Here is a 13,860-nt window from a genome sequence, read left to right as displayed (position 1 = left end):
GAGAAATTTGTGTTTTGTTAGAGTTACGTTATCGTCATAAGTGAAGAGTGAAAAATACGTAGTAAAAGCTCACTTAATTCCGTTTAGTTTTTTTTTCTCGCAGAGGCACAGGGAATCTAGTGTTAAGACACTTCGTTCCTCACTATCCTCCGGATGAGGCATTACGTGTTGAGTGGCATAACTAAATGCCGCGCCTTGAGTTGATCAGAGCGAAAAAATTAAAATATTATTAATAAATAAATTATTCATTCCCCGAGTGGGAATCGAACCCACAACACATTTACAGAAGCACGCTTCTGCCACTTTACTACGACTGACCTCTATTTTTTTCATAATTTTAATTTCACGTTTTTATTTGAAAATATAAGCGTGGCTAAAACCAAGCTGTACGTGACGAAAGTAGGTCTGGCCATTCTAATTTACTAACGACACTTGCGTCCTTTGGGACTAAATGCTTGAAAGTGCACACCATATTCGATGCAAAATGTAGTTTTGAAATTCCAAGAGTTTAAAACACTTCATAAGATAGATACCGCTTTCTTAACAATTAGAAATACTATAGTGTGCCTTACTATGCTTAATAGTTGTAGGTTCATATTCTTAGTTTGCCACTACCAAAATTTAAAATATCTGTAAAAAATATTCTAACAAGTAAAGCTTATTACACTGTTCAAGAATATTTAGAGGATAAACATGTATGGAATTAATGTCTATTGAATGTCAGGCAGGATAGCTGCCAGCTAATGTAATAGTAAAATATACCATTGACTTTGAAAAGAGCAACTGTTGAGTTTCTTGCCGGCTCTTCTCAGCAGCACTGCCTTCCGAACCGGTGGTAGCTTTTTGTTGACATGTACATTCGACGATTCAAAAGTGCTTTTATAGTTTATTTGAATAAAGAATATTTTGAATTTTGAATTTTGAATTGGAGGCAATTGTATATTAGTAAAACGTGGGACTCGCCTTCTGAATCTTTCTTACTAAAGTTGACAAACTTAAGTTTGCAGGCATATGCACTCATTTTGTACGAAATTAACTACAAAAATAAATTTGTAATATTTTTTTTTCTATGAAATACCAATAAATTTTCATTTTTCGGATTTTGCTATTTATTTATATTTCTAGTTCTCACTTCGTGCCAAATTTCTAAACTGTAGGTGCACGGTAAGTAATCAAATCGATATCAAAATCGATACATATGTAAATGCTCGTATCTTTTGATTGCGTTGACTTAGAAGCTTAAGGACTGTAGACTTGAGATCGTATACTTGAATCTTCTTCTTCCTGGCATTAATCCCGGCTATTACCGGGGTCTGCCCGTATACTTGAATATTTGATACTAATTTCACCTTGATACCTCTATGCGATCTTGAGATAAATGGTCCTGTCAGATGGACAAATGGAAAACAAAGTGTTCTTATAAGTGTTCTATGTTACCTAAGGAACCCTAAAATCAGTTAAAAATAATAAAAGTTATTTAAGCTTTGAAATCTCTTCTATATTGAATGATGGCAACATTTGAATTAAGACCGGACTAATAATTTGAAAATATTAATTCCGAGTGCCATTCAAACCCGCACCCATCGTATAAATATCCACTACGCCACAACGATGTATTTACAGTATCAAACAAAATTCTCAAAGGCATCTAAACACTGATTGGAATATTCCAGACATGAATATTTCATAGAACGTAGCTAAACATGAAACTTGTTCCCTTTTTTAATTTCAGCATAGTTAGCTGCGATAGATGATGTCGGTTATCTCCGCCGTACTCAATTTACATTTTTAAACCATTAATATCCTTTGCTGTACGATAGTAATTGAAATTGTACTCTGATATTTAAATTAGTAGTAGTCTTGGAGTAAGTTTTTTTTTTAAAACAGCAAAATGAGAGAGAGAGAGAGTTTGGAGTTAAGAAACTCCACGTTTCACCGAATTTTCGAGACATACTAAATTGTTAAATGAGGCTTGTCGTGGCGCTGGGGGACAAAGTGTGATTGTAAATGCGACTGGTCATGGGTTCGATCCCAACGCGAGGAAATGAAATAATAATTGAAAATTTATATTTCTATTTCTTCGCTCTGGTGTCGAGGGAAAGGACGGCGTTGAGTTTCGCCACTTAATGCAGTGCAATGCCTCCAGAATTCGGCGAAAAATGAGGAATAGAGTGTCGAAACACTAGGTTTCCTCTGCCTACCCAGCTGTATAGTCTATATGAAAAAACGAAATATAATATAATTTTTTTCATATCAAATCAATTTTACCTAAAAAAAAAACATTATTTTTCATAAAAAATAGAACACTAAGAGCACCTAACAAGATTGGCTTCCAATATCCTCAATTAAACGGTACTAGCTTGAAATAAATAACTTTCACACTTGTTAATTCATATTGCTCTAAAATATCCGCTTTATATAAAGGCAGTGGCGGTTCGCAGTGTTGGATCGGATTTAAATTTTATTTCCGAATAAAAATACTGAAAGAGAAGAATACCGTAGGTACCGTATTTTATTTTAAAAGGCTATTGATTAAAGCCTTATGCATTATATAAAAAAACGTATTATATAATATAAACAAAATATACGAAATCCTAAAGTGCTGTTTTAATATAATTATGTACACACCTATATGAGGGGCCTCACGGGGCCCCAGGGGTTTTGGCACAGTGGCATAAGCGTGAGACCGTAAACGTGACAAGTTCAAGTTCAATTACAACTTACGAAATGAAAGCTTAGGTTAAATAATAAGCTTAAAAACAATCATATCAGTATTACATGCGATATTAATAAAAAAATAAGCCAGCTTCACGCTGTATCCCGCACACAGCAAAATAGGCAGATGAAACCTAGTGTTAAGACACTCCGTTGCCCATTTTGTGTTGAGTAGCAGAACTCAGAACGCAGAACAAAGTGTGTTGAGTAGTTGTAAAATTAAAATCTGCAACAAATCGTTCCTTGCGGTCGCGACGAGCGAGTTTATTGATTTCACCTAAAGCTAGAAGACAGATTGGTAAAAAAATGTTTACCTACGAGAGGGCACCACTTTACAATAACCTGCCGTCTTCTTTGAGGAGTGTAAGCTCATTCAATGCATTTAAAACGCAACTAAGCAAATACATTATTAAAAGCTACCCACCCTAAAAAAAAAACAAATGCATTGAATGAGTAAGCAAAAAAAAAAAAGTTATTGATTTTTATGAATGTACGACCGACTACAACTATTTATTATGTTAAAAAATGTTTCCATGTAAGTGGCCTATGTGTTTTTAATGGAAATACATATCTTTAACCGAACCGAACTTAACGCCGCGCTTACCTCCACACCAGAGCGAAGCAATGTAAATATAAACGTAAATAAATATTTCACTTCCACGAATGGAGATCGAACCCAGAACCATCGCCTTGCCGCTGAGCTACGACGGCCTTCTTAACATTTCTATTACTTATATATTTTAATATAACATATTAATTCTTATATGAACTGTCAACAGAAGCTACATATAACATATTATACATGTAATAGCGCTTGTGACACATTGATAAATGACGAGACCAACTTGCTAAGGAGATTCGCGTATCTCGTGAATACTCAATCTTCGCTCTCACCCGTCCTTGTTACTTAACGTTCATGTCTTTATATTTATTATTAAAGTTTTAAAGCCGTCTTGGTACAGTGGCAACAACAAGTGAAATATTTGATATTTTTCATTTCTTCACTCTGGCAACGGTGTAATGTTCGGCGGTTCAGCCACTTAATGTCTCGAGAATTCAGCGGAAGATGGGGAATGAAAGTCTCTTAATGTGGAGTGTATTTTAAGGTTCCCAGGTTCTTCTGTACTCGCCTGACGGCCTCGGCCGTCGTGGTACAGCGTCATAGTGGCTGACTGTATACGCGACGGTTGTCGGTTCGATTCCTACTTGGACTAATTAAATATTTTCAAAGAAAGAGAAATTGAGAAATTGAGAAATTCAAAAGACATTTTTGTTTTAACCTGATCTCTAATAACATTTCAAGGCAATATAGGAATATAAGGAAGATAAGGAAGACTCAAGCTCCAATATAGTATGGAAATAATTTACATACGAATGCCTTGCAAACAGTGTATGTAAATAATTTGGTTCCCAATAAGAAAATATAGGGGTTGTTATATAAAGAACCACGTACAATTGGCAATACGGGTGGAATATCAATGGAAGGTTTGTTATTAATAGAAGAATATCTTACTTACGATCTTTTATGTTGTTAGTAACAGGCACAGATTAAAATCTACGCAATTTTTTTTTCTCCGCATATATCAAATGAATTGAAGTTAAAAATTAAAATAAACTCTCCATTTTGTGCCCAATTCTGAAGGCATTGCTTGTTGAACCGCGTTTTGCCTGAAAGCCAGAATGAGAAAATCTAAATATTAAATATTTACTTTCTACGAGTGAGCATCGAACCCACAACCTGCCGTGTAAGTTAATACTATAAAAATATTAAAAATATTAACTTAAGCTGTGCTTATACTGTGTTTATTATGGGGCGTCACTTCCAAAGTTTTCTAAATGTCTTTGTTATGTAATTTCAAATTCATCAGTGATTTATTCTTTGTTAACAAATGAAACTTATCTAACGAGAAACAAACAAAACTATTTTAATATTTATTTTATAATATTTTTTCAGAATAATTTTGAAGTTACGGAGCAAACTGAAATATTTTCAAGTGAAATTTCACCCGAGTGTTATAAACATTGTTAATTAGAAATTTTTCAACATACTCAAAAGCACGTTCAATAGTAGAATCTTTGTTTCTTTTCTGTTTCACGCTGTATCTCGCTTTTAGTAATATAGGTAGAGGGTACACTAAGAAGTGTTAGGACACTCCGTTCCCCATTTTCCTCCGACTTTTCGAGGCATTGCATAAATTCAATGCCGCATTTTTATCTTGTTAGCAAAACGAAGAAATGAAAATATTAATAAATAAAAATGATTCATTCTCCAGAATTGAACTCACTACTGTTACGTTTATAGTCACACGCTTGTCCCACTGATCCTCGACGACCTCTAGAATCTTAGTGGATTATTAAATTATTATTTCTAGACTATACAACTTCCTGTCTCCTGGGATTGATTCAATTCTAGATACAGACGTGCCTGACTTAAGAGCCGAGGGGACAGTTGGAACGTGGTCATGTACTATTTTGAAACTAGCTCTACACCAGTTATTTAGTGCTCTTTTGGGATAATAATATTATAAGGCACGTTTTGTATACAATGAGAAGTTACTATTTATATTTATTTATATATATTTACAGGTTAGGGGTTTGATTCTTACTGAAGGAAATTCAATATTTAATATTGTTATTTCTTAGCTCTAGTGTCGTTGAAAAGCTTCTTCTTCTACGTTCTACGTCAAGTTCTAGAAGCAATGCTTTCAGAATTCAGTGGATATATTGGAGCAGAGTGTCTAAACACTAGGCATGCAAAGGAATACCTTTAGTTCTACTTTTTAATAATCTGAGATTGTAATATTGATATATACATATATATCTTTACAACAATTTTCTACAAAATAGTTTATTTTCTTTAGGAAACAAATTATAAGATATATAATAAGAATCATTTTTCGGAGACTAACAGTCTTCACTAGGGAAATTAGCACACGATGTGTTTGTTTTTGTTTTGCCAAAGACGGCCTTATAATTTCGTATACAAATCGCGGAAGAACCGTAAAGAGCTTATTTATCCAAAAGTATATTTTATCAATTCTCTTTAAATATCTTTCCAAATCACCAATTAATGAGACCGTCGTGAAGTGCGCAAAGGCACAAGTGTGCGACTGTAAACGCGAGAGATAAAAAACACAAGGTGGGTTCGATTCCCGCTTGAAAAAAAGGATCAATTTAATATTTTCACTTAATATTTTCAAACTAAATTTGAAATTTGGCTAAAAATGGTAAACTTTGTCTTAACACTACGTTCCCTCTGCTTACCCCGCTATGTTCAGGATACAGGGTGAAACAGAAAAAAAACCATTAATTATAAATTTAGACAGACCTCTAAGCCCTACTGAGGCTTGTCAAGGTCTTGGCACGCGGGAGACCGCACTGTCGTGGAACCACAAATTAATGGGCACCACATTCCTGCTCGGTAAATTGCCTACGAATTAAAACCACACTAGACGTTCCTTGGGAAGTTGGCACTAGCTGCTTCTGGATTTTTGGCTGGAAAAGCAAGTTTTGTATAATTTGTTTCTGACATCCGCAACAATATTTATGATACGCAACGCTTTAAACTTAACCTTTAATTGAATTTATTTTTTCAGCTTCACGCTAAATTCACATTTGCACATTGCACATAGCAGGGTAGGCAGAGAGAGCCTACTGTGTGCCTTGACAACAGAGTGAAGAAATGAAAATATTAAATATTTGTTTTCCTCGACTGGGAATCCAACACACAATCTTGTCGCGTTGGTGCCACCGTGCCACGATTGGCCTGGCTAAAATTAAGAAGGACTTTCTTTAATAAATATTATTTCACACGAATATATAAGTGACTTAATATAAAGTATTCCCGTATATTCTTGTAAAAAAGAAATGTTAAAATTGATGATTTTATAAACATAATTAAATACTTCCTTCATTTAAAATCATATTTAAAAAAAAACAAATCCTTGGCTTCTATCAATAAAGCGTTCTCAAGATCGATCTCAGACTTGAGAGCGATTTATAAGATGGGCCTTAATGTCATGGAAATGCTCAAAATAAACAAATCCACTATACAATTTCCACATCTCCCTCATCATCACAGTTTAGTTTTACCGTACACTAAGCTTACATCCCAAAGGAAGCATGTCACAGGTAAATTAGCATGGAGCCTAATTTCCCCTACTCCTTTAACGAGTGACGTCGCACGTTCGTAATTAAAGGGAAAAACTAACAAACCCGCACTACGTATTGAGACTTACACGTTCTTTACAACGACTATTTTTAGTCTGTAACATTTTAAATTTACAAAGTGGGAGAGTTGGTAGAAGCTTTTACCTGATTTTGAGGAGGTGATAGAAAATTACATTTACGTGATATATGAGTAAATGCGAAATTATTACTAAAGATTTTTTGCTTATTTATTCCTGGAAAACATATATAAGGGATAATCATTAAATTTCATCAATAGACCAGCTGTGTATTTTAGTATAGGTAGCATTTTAACAAAAGTATAAAAACGTATCTGTAAATTGTTTTTTAAGTGAATAAGCTTAAAAGCTAATAATTAATCTGTGAGGTAGTTGTTCAATATTATTTAGTAAACAAAACCCAATAAAGTAATTTTAATTTTCAGTACAATAATACCATGTTAAAATACGCGCAACGCCTTCAGAATTCCGTGAAATGTGGAAAACGTAAGTCTGAATGGTAGTGGAATGTCTTAGCACTAGGTTCCCAGGTTCCCTTTACTTACCTACCCTTGCTATGTGCGGGATACATCCTAAAGTAATAATAATGGTCCATATTCACTTAATTATATCGGATATATGAATGTTATTTGGTGGTAGATCTCTAGTATTTCTGATATAATTTAATATTGCAATGATAAAATAGAAATGGAATTTGCATTAACATTTAAATAATGTATGAAGCGAAATTATAATATGTACGAGTTATTTTAAATATAGTGAAATATTCATATATGTGAAAGATAGTTCGTAGTTCAATTCTTGTTAAAAAATATTCATATTGAAAATATTTTTCTATTTGTTTGTCTTTGTTGTTTAAACAAAAGGCGGCTTTAGTTTTTAATAATAAAATCACGAATTAATTGTACGAATATTTAAATATTTTCCATATTTATTTTTTTATATATTTGGCCAAAAATGCAAGATATCAACCTTACAGTCGAACATTTAACGATGATCTCAATTCACTACATCTCTTCTGTATATTTTACAAACAAAACGTACAAAACCCTGGAATTTTTAAAACTCCAGAGCAAAAACACCATTTGGCACCAACCGGAATCACGTATGACCAGTATCTTTCTTCTCTAACCAGAGTTCTATGTAAGTTGAAGATAAGGAAGCTGCAATAAAGAATAATTCATGTTTGCACTCGACAGAGAATTCGACACTAAAGTGGTAATAACCAAAGGAAAATCGATAAATGGAATTCGCTAACATGTTAAATTTACTGTAAGAGATAATGGATCAACTAATTTTGTAGGAGGTCTATTTGGCGACAGGATGGCCGGTCGCCAGAGTTCGATGATATATTATCTGATTTTATAAGAATAATGGACATTTTTTATTTAAATAAAAATAGATTTGTATTTGTTAACGATGTAACAGCTTTTGGATTAATTAAAACCAATCCACCGCTGAACGCGTTAAGGAAAAATATATATATATTTGTTACTATATCCCTGGTTTGTATAAAAAAAGTACTGCAAATTTACACGCAATATCTCTAAAAAGGCGGAAAGTAGAATGAATTATTCATAATCAAATTCTCTCCGCGTCCTTCTCTTAATACTGTAGCAAAAGCAACCATAGGGAGCCGGTCGTGATGCAGGAGCACGAGCGTGTTACTCAAACACAACAGGTTGTGGGTTTAATTCCCGTTTAAAGAAATGAAACATTTATCATTTAAGTCAAAGTTAAAGCGCGGCGTTGAGTTCCGCCACTCAACACGCAATGCTAGCAGAATTCATTGAAAAGTCTCCACTTTCAAAGCAGAGTATCTTAACACTAGGCTTCCTCTGCCTACCCTTCTACATACAGGATACAGCGTGAAACAAAAATATACGATATATACGAACTTTACAAAAATTGTAATTTAATGTTACTTTTAAATATAAATCAAATAATAAAGATGTATGTACGTTGCAATGCAGTTTCATTTCTCTATATTTTCTTGAACAATACGTGTAACTGGAGCAAATCTAAAAGATAAAATGTAAGAACTAAGCCAGCTATAAATATAACATCCTTGCATTACATTATTCATGGGTTTTATCATTCGTTAAAATTGTAGGGTAGAATTGTGACTGTAAGTTCGACGGTTATGGTTTCGATTCCTAGTTGAGGCAATAAAATATCTAATATTTTTACTTCTTCGCTCTAGTGTCGAAGCGCGACGTTCAGTTCTGCCACTCCACACACAATGCTTTCAGAATTCAACGGAAAGTGGAGAACGGAGTGTCTTAACACTAGACTCCTCTAGCACTCTAGATCAGCACGAAGCTGAAAAAAATGTTGACATTTTTGAGTTACTAACAAGTTACCATTTAGTTTTTAAATGAAACAATTCAAAACATCTCACACATAAATGTATATGAAATCCACGAAAGAGATATTTAGTCCTTATACAGAATTATTAAATTAAACAAAACATTTTCACGACGAAAACTGAATAAATAATACGAAGCAGGCTCCCTGCGGACATTACCAATGTAAATATTAATTTCACAGTTAACTAGATGAAGATAACGAAGATACCGTCTTTGGTACGTACAGCAGTAAAACGGTGTATATTTCCTGTGTTCTCTGTTCTTATTATATTTTCATTTCTACGCTTCACGCTGCATCCCGCAAACAGCAGGGTAAGCTGAGGGAACCTAATGTTAAGTTACTACGTTCCCCATTTATCCCAACGATGCAAGGGACGGCGTAGAGTTCCGCCACTCAACACTCAACACTCCAGATTTTGTCGGAAAGTGGAAAACCAAAGCGCATCCTAATGGGAACTGAGTGTTTTAATGTTAGGTTCCCAAATTCCCTCTCCTATCCTGCCATGTACGCGATACAGGTGAACCTAAAACGTATAAAAACTTAAAATACAATTGAAAATTCAATTCCACTAACCATTAATTAAGCTATCACAAAAAGAAGTACAATAGAAAAGAGTTACAGCCTCGATCTCAAAGAAGCTAGCTAGCTCGTTAAAAATGAAAATCAAATGTAATAAAGTTCAGGTTAACTGAACCCGCGGCCACTGTACGGTTAAAGGGTCTCAAACGTCGACGAATGCTGTTTTTTTTTCTCATTACTGAACAATACTTAACCGTTCTAACTAAACGATTTAAAAAATGTCGAGATGCTCGTTGCCTTTGTGTGAACTTTCTTTATGCACCTGGTTCTCTTTTCTGTGGTCTTTTTCATTCACTAACTAGCTATATGCTAATTGAAAAGAAGTAAATTGCTTAAGTCCTATTTGCTGAGGCAAGACAACTTACTCAGTTGATATCAAAATAGATGTGTGATGATGTTAGGTCGTAGGTTCAATTTATATTGCTTGTAAAATTTATATTAAGATATACTATACCCCACTCTCCCCCCATTTTTCAATACATAGCGTGTAGAGTGGCGTAACTCAGCGCTGTACTTTGACCGTACTAAAGAAACTTATATACGAAAACCCAAAATTTTGAGCAAACCATATACGAATTTTATACATTCTCACATTAAGCTTCACGTTGATATTAAAATTTTCAACGGAACCCGTCTAATGATATGCCAACGAGGCTCCTTACCGCCCTAATTCCTCCAAAAACACTAATTATGTCCTTAAGGCGGTAATAACCCTTGTCAAAGACAGTCATATGTAGAGAGACTTTGTTATCTTCAGACGGAATATTTACTATGGTAAATTGTGTTGTATTTCTAAAGGTATATTTAAATTAAAATTTAAATTTAAAGTATATAAAAACTAGGTTTTAACTGTGGTTTCGCTTGTGTGGAGAAATGAAAAAGTATTATAAAAATTTTTTAACATTTTATTTTGTATTTGTCTTTTTTAAATTATTTTTTTTGATTATTATTTAATTTCTATTTTAAAATAAAATGTTAATAAACTTCTTTGATTTTTTTAGATGAAAATAGCTGAGTCCTGTGTCATATCACAGAGAATAACCTGCCTTCTTTGAGTTCAGTCTCTTAATTAAATAGTATATATAGATATGTATATTATATTAAGAAAATTATACAGAAATCGAAAGTAATTCCGATTGCTAGTACTAAATAATATTAATTACACTAACGAATACGAATATATTATTTAAACAAAAATTAATTATAAATATTACAAATTTTAAAATTAATCTAGATATTTCATGTAATTTTCGGTTTTCATCGAGTATATCTGTCGAGTGGCTATCGAACGTGCTCTCACCATCTTGACCGAGATCCATTTTAATACCGAATTTTTAATTTATTGGATAGCATAATGAGATAATTTAATTTATTTATGGGACATCGTATTTTTTATTATAACTGGATAGCTTCCAAAATACTACTGTTAGTAGAAGAAAAAATATAAAATTACATATGAGGCCAGTCGTAGCTGGCAGGGGCACAAGCATGAGAGCTTCTTACTCAGGAGAGCGAGGCGTTGAGTTCTTCTACTCAACACACAATATCTCAAGAATTCGGTGGAAAGTGAGGAACAGAAGTATTTTAGTGGGAAACGGCACATAGTTAAAAAAAATGTAATATATTGCTTGTAATATTTTGCTAAGCCGATACAAACATTCCTTAGATATTGTTGGATGTGCGATTCGTCTTAAAATTTTTATTTTTAATAATTTCCCACTTATTCTGTCAATGTATTTTTTTTACAACCTCGAAATAATTAATTTTGTAAGTGAAGAGCACAGTGTTTTAGCACTTAATTTTCTCTGGAAAATAAATATTCTTTAAGAAATACTTTTGATAACATAATAAAACGATCATATATTACTATAATATATCATAATAATAAAAAAAATACAGTCGAATTGATAACCTCTTTTTCTTACAGAAGTCGGTTAAAAATATTGCTATGGCAACACTATGTTTAAATGATGAAACTGATTGCTGACGTAAATTACAGAGGAAATTTGATCCCGTCTCCTCTCACAGGAATACCTCTACAATGGATCACTTCGCTCTCCCAAAGGCATTACACCTGGATTTATGTGTTGCGAAAATTTGTACTGAATGTTAAACAGTATATTTACTTTAAAAGTCTGAGAGGTTTTGGATTTATTTTTATTTGAAGATAATAATTAATATATAAAAACATGAAAAAGTATATAATAAAATCGGATTTTTTAACAGTAAAATGTTTCATTTACTAGTATGTATTTTGTAAGCGAAAAAAAGAAACGATGGTATTTTCATTTAATTAATTCCGTTACATATACCTACGTTAAATTGTTTTATCAATTTCATGTTTTTTTTACTCTTCATCGTTTTTAGGGTTCCGTATCTCAAAAAGTAATAACAGAACACTTATTACTTACTTTATACTTTGTTGTCCGCCTTTCCGTCTGTCAATACCATCTATATCGAGATCGTAAGGAAGAGGAAAAACTATATATAAATTTTTATTACTACTATATATTCTTTATTGCACAAAACAAAATACAGAAATTTAAAGAAGAAAACTTTGGTTGACAAGGGTGGGCTTATTTCTAAAAGAAATCTCTTCCAGCCTACTAGTGGAAGTGGATATCTGTGAAACAGCGGGGAGAGTATAGTGCATAACAGAAAAATATTATATTTGAATCTATAAATATATATATATATACCATAATATATATATAAACTACATATACATATATACACACACTACATATATATTCTATAAAAAGAAAAAAAAAATACATACATAAACATAAATATTAAATAAATACACAAATATTATACTATTTTGAAGAGATAAATGACAAGAAAAATGAAATGTAATAATTTGAAACTCTGTCGGAATATATATTAATTGTTCCCAGTGGCAAGTAAATGCTTTTTTAATTGGGATTTAAAGGATTTTAGGGAAGAGCTTCTCTGGATAGGATTAGGGAGTTGGTTCCAAAGGGATGAGGCATATACGGAAAAGGACTTAGACTTTTATCTTATTGTAATCAGGAATCAGAAATTGGAAATACGTCATTATTGTATCAAATAAGCGATATACATATATACTCACATATGTATTGTATATACCTATTCTTAGTAATTATTAGTTAAACCAATTGTTGGCTCTTAGCCTATCACGTTCCCCTAAATTACGTACATTTGATCCCTAGACACCCCACTAGGGACCCCTATACAGTATACACCACTACTGGAGCAATCTTGACGCGTGAATGAGCCCAGATTATTTTGTTATACGAATTTTCTGGAAGGTTATTTACATATACAATGAGGTATTGCTTCGAAATATATGTTCTTGTTTACTGAGCTCATATATTAAGGATGTAGTGATAAATTATTCTGTTTTTTTTTTGATGCTAACAAGGTTTTCTATATTAAATACAATCCCTACGGTTGTGGGTTTGATTCCCACTCGGGGGATTGCAACATTTAATATTTTCATTTCTTCGCACTGTTGACGAGGCAATGACAAGGCGTGAAAATGTTCAAGAATTCGCAAGAATTGTGGTTAATGAAAGTGTCTAAATGGGAACGGTAACGGTGGTAAGTATATAAAAATGAGGCCAATGAGGTGCAGTGGTACAAAGTATGACTGTAAACACGACAGGTTCTACGTTCGATTCCCATTTGAGGAAAATAAAGATTTTATATTTACAAAAAATTAGGAACGAATTGTCTTAACACTAGGTTCCCTCTGTCTACCCTGCTGTGTGCGGGATACATCGTGACGAAAAAAACAAAACAAATATGACATTCAATTTTATTCGTTTACTTAAATTATAACATACATACCTTACAAATACACAAACATTTCTTAAATATACAGTAAAATTATAGCTCAAGACGATTTCGTATAATGAGAGCAAATTTCTATTAAAATATAATACGTTAAGTAAATTTGTGCCGGTCGTTAGAAAACAAGAAAACCTTCTACGAAATGAAAATACTGAATTATAATCAGAATTAT

General features: G+C 32.9%; 1 protein-coding gene across 1 annotated transcript in view; it reads right to left on the bottom strand.

Annotated features, from left to right (window-relative positions):
• The window catches only part of LOC146536945 (uncharacterized), a 183,654-nt gene that overhangs the window by 131,592 nt on the left and 38,202 nt on the right, over window positions 1-13,860 (bottom strand). The window lies entirely within an intron of this gene.

This window comes from Heliconius melpomene, chromosome 8 (genome assembly GCF_056956725.1).
Source record: "Heliconius melpomene rosina isolate 202511_hmr_F chromosome 8, ASM5695672v1, whole genome shotgun sequence".
NCBI lineage: Eukaryota > Metazoa > Arthropoda > Insecta > Lepidoptera > Nymphalidae > Heliconius > Heliconius melpomene.
This window is presented reverse-complemented; position numbering and strand designations above follow the sequence as displayed.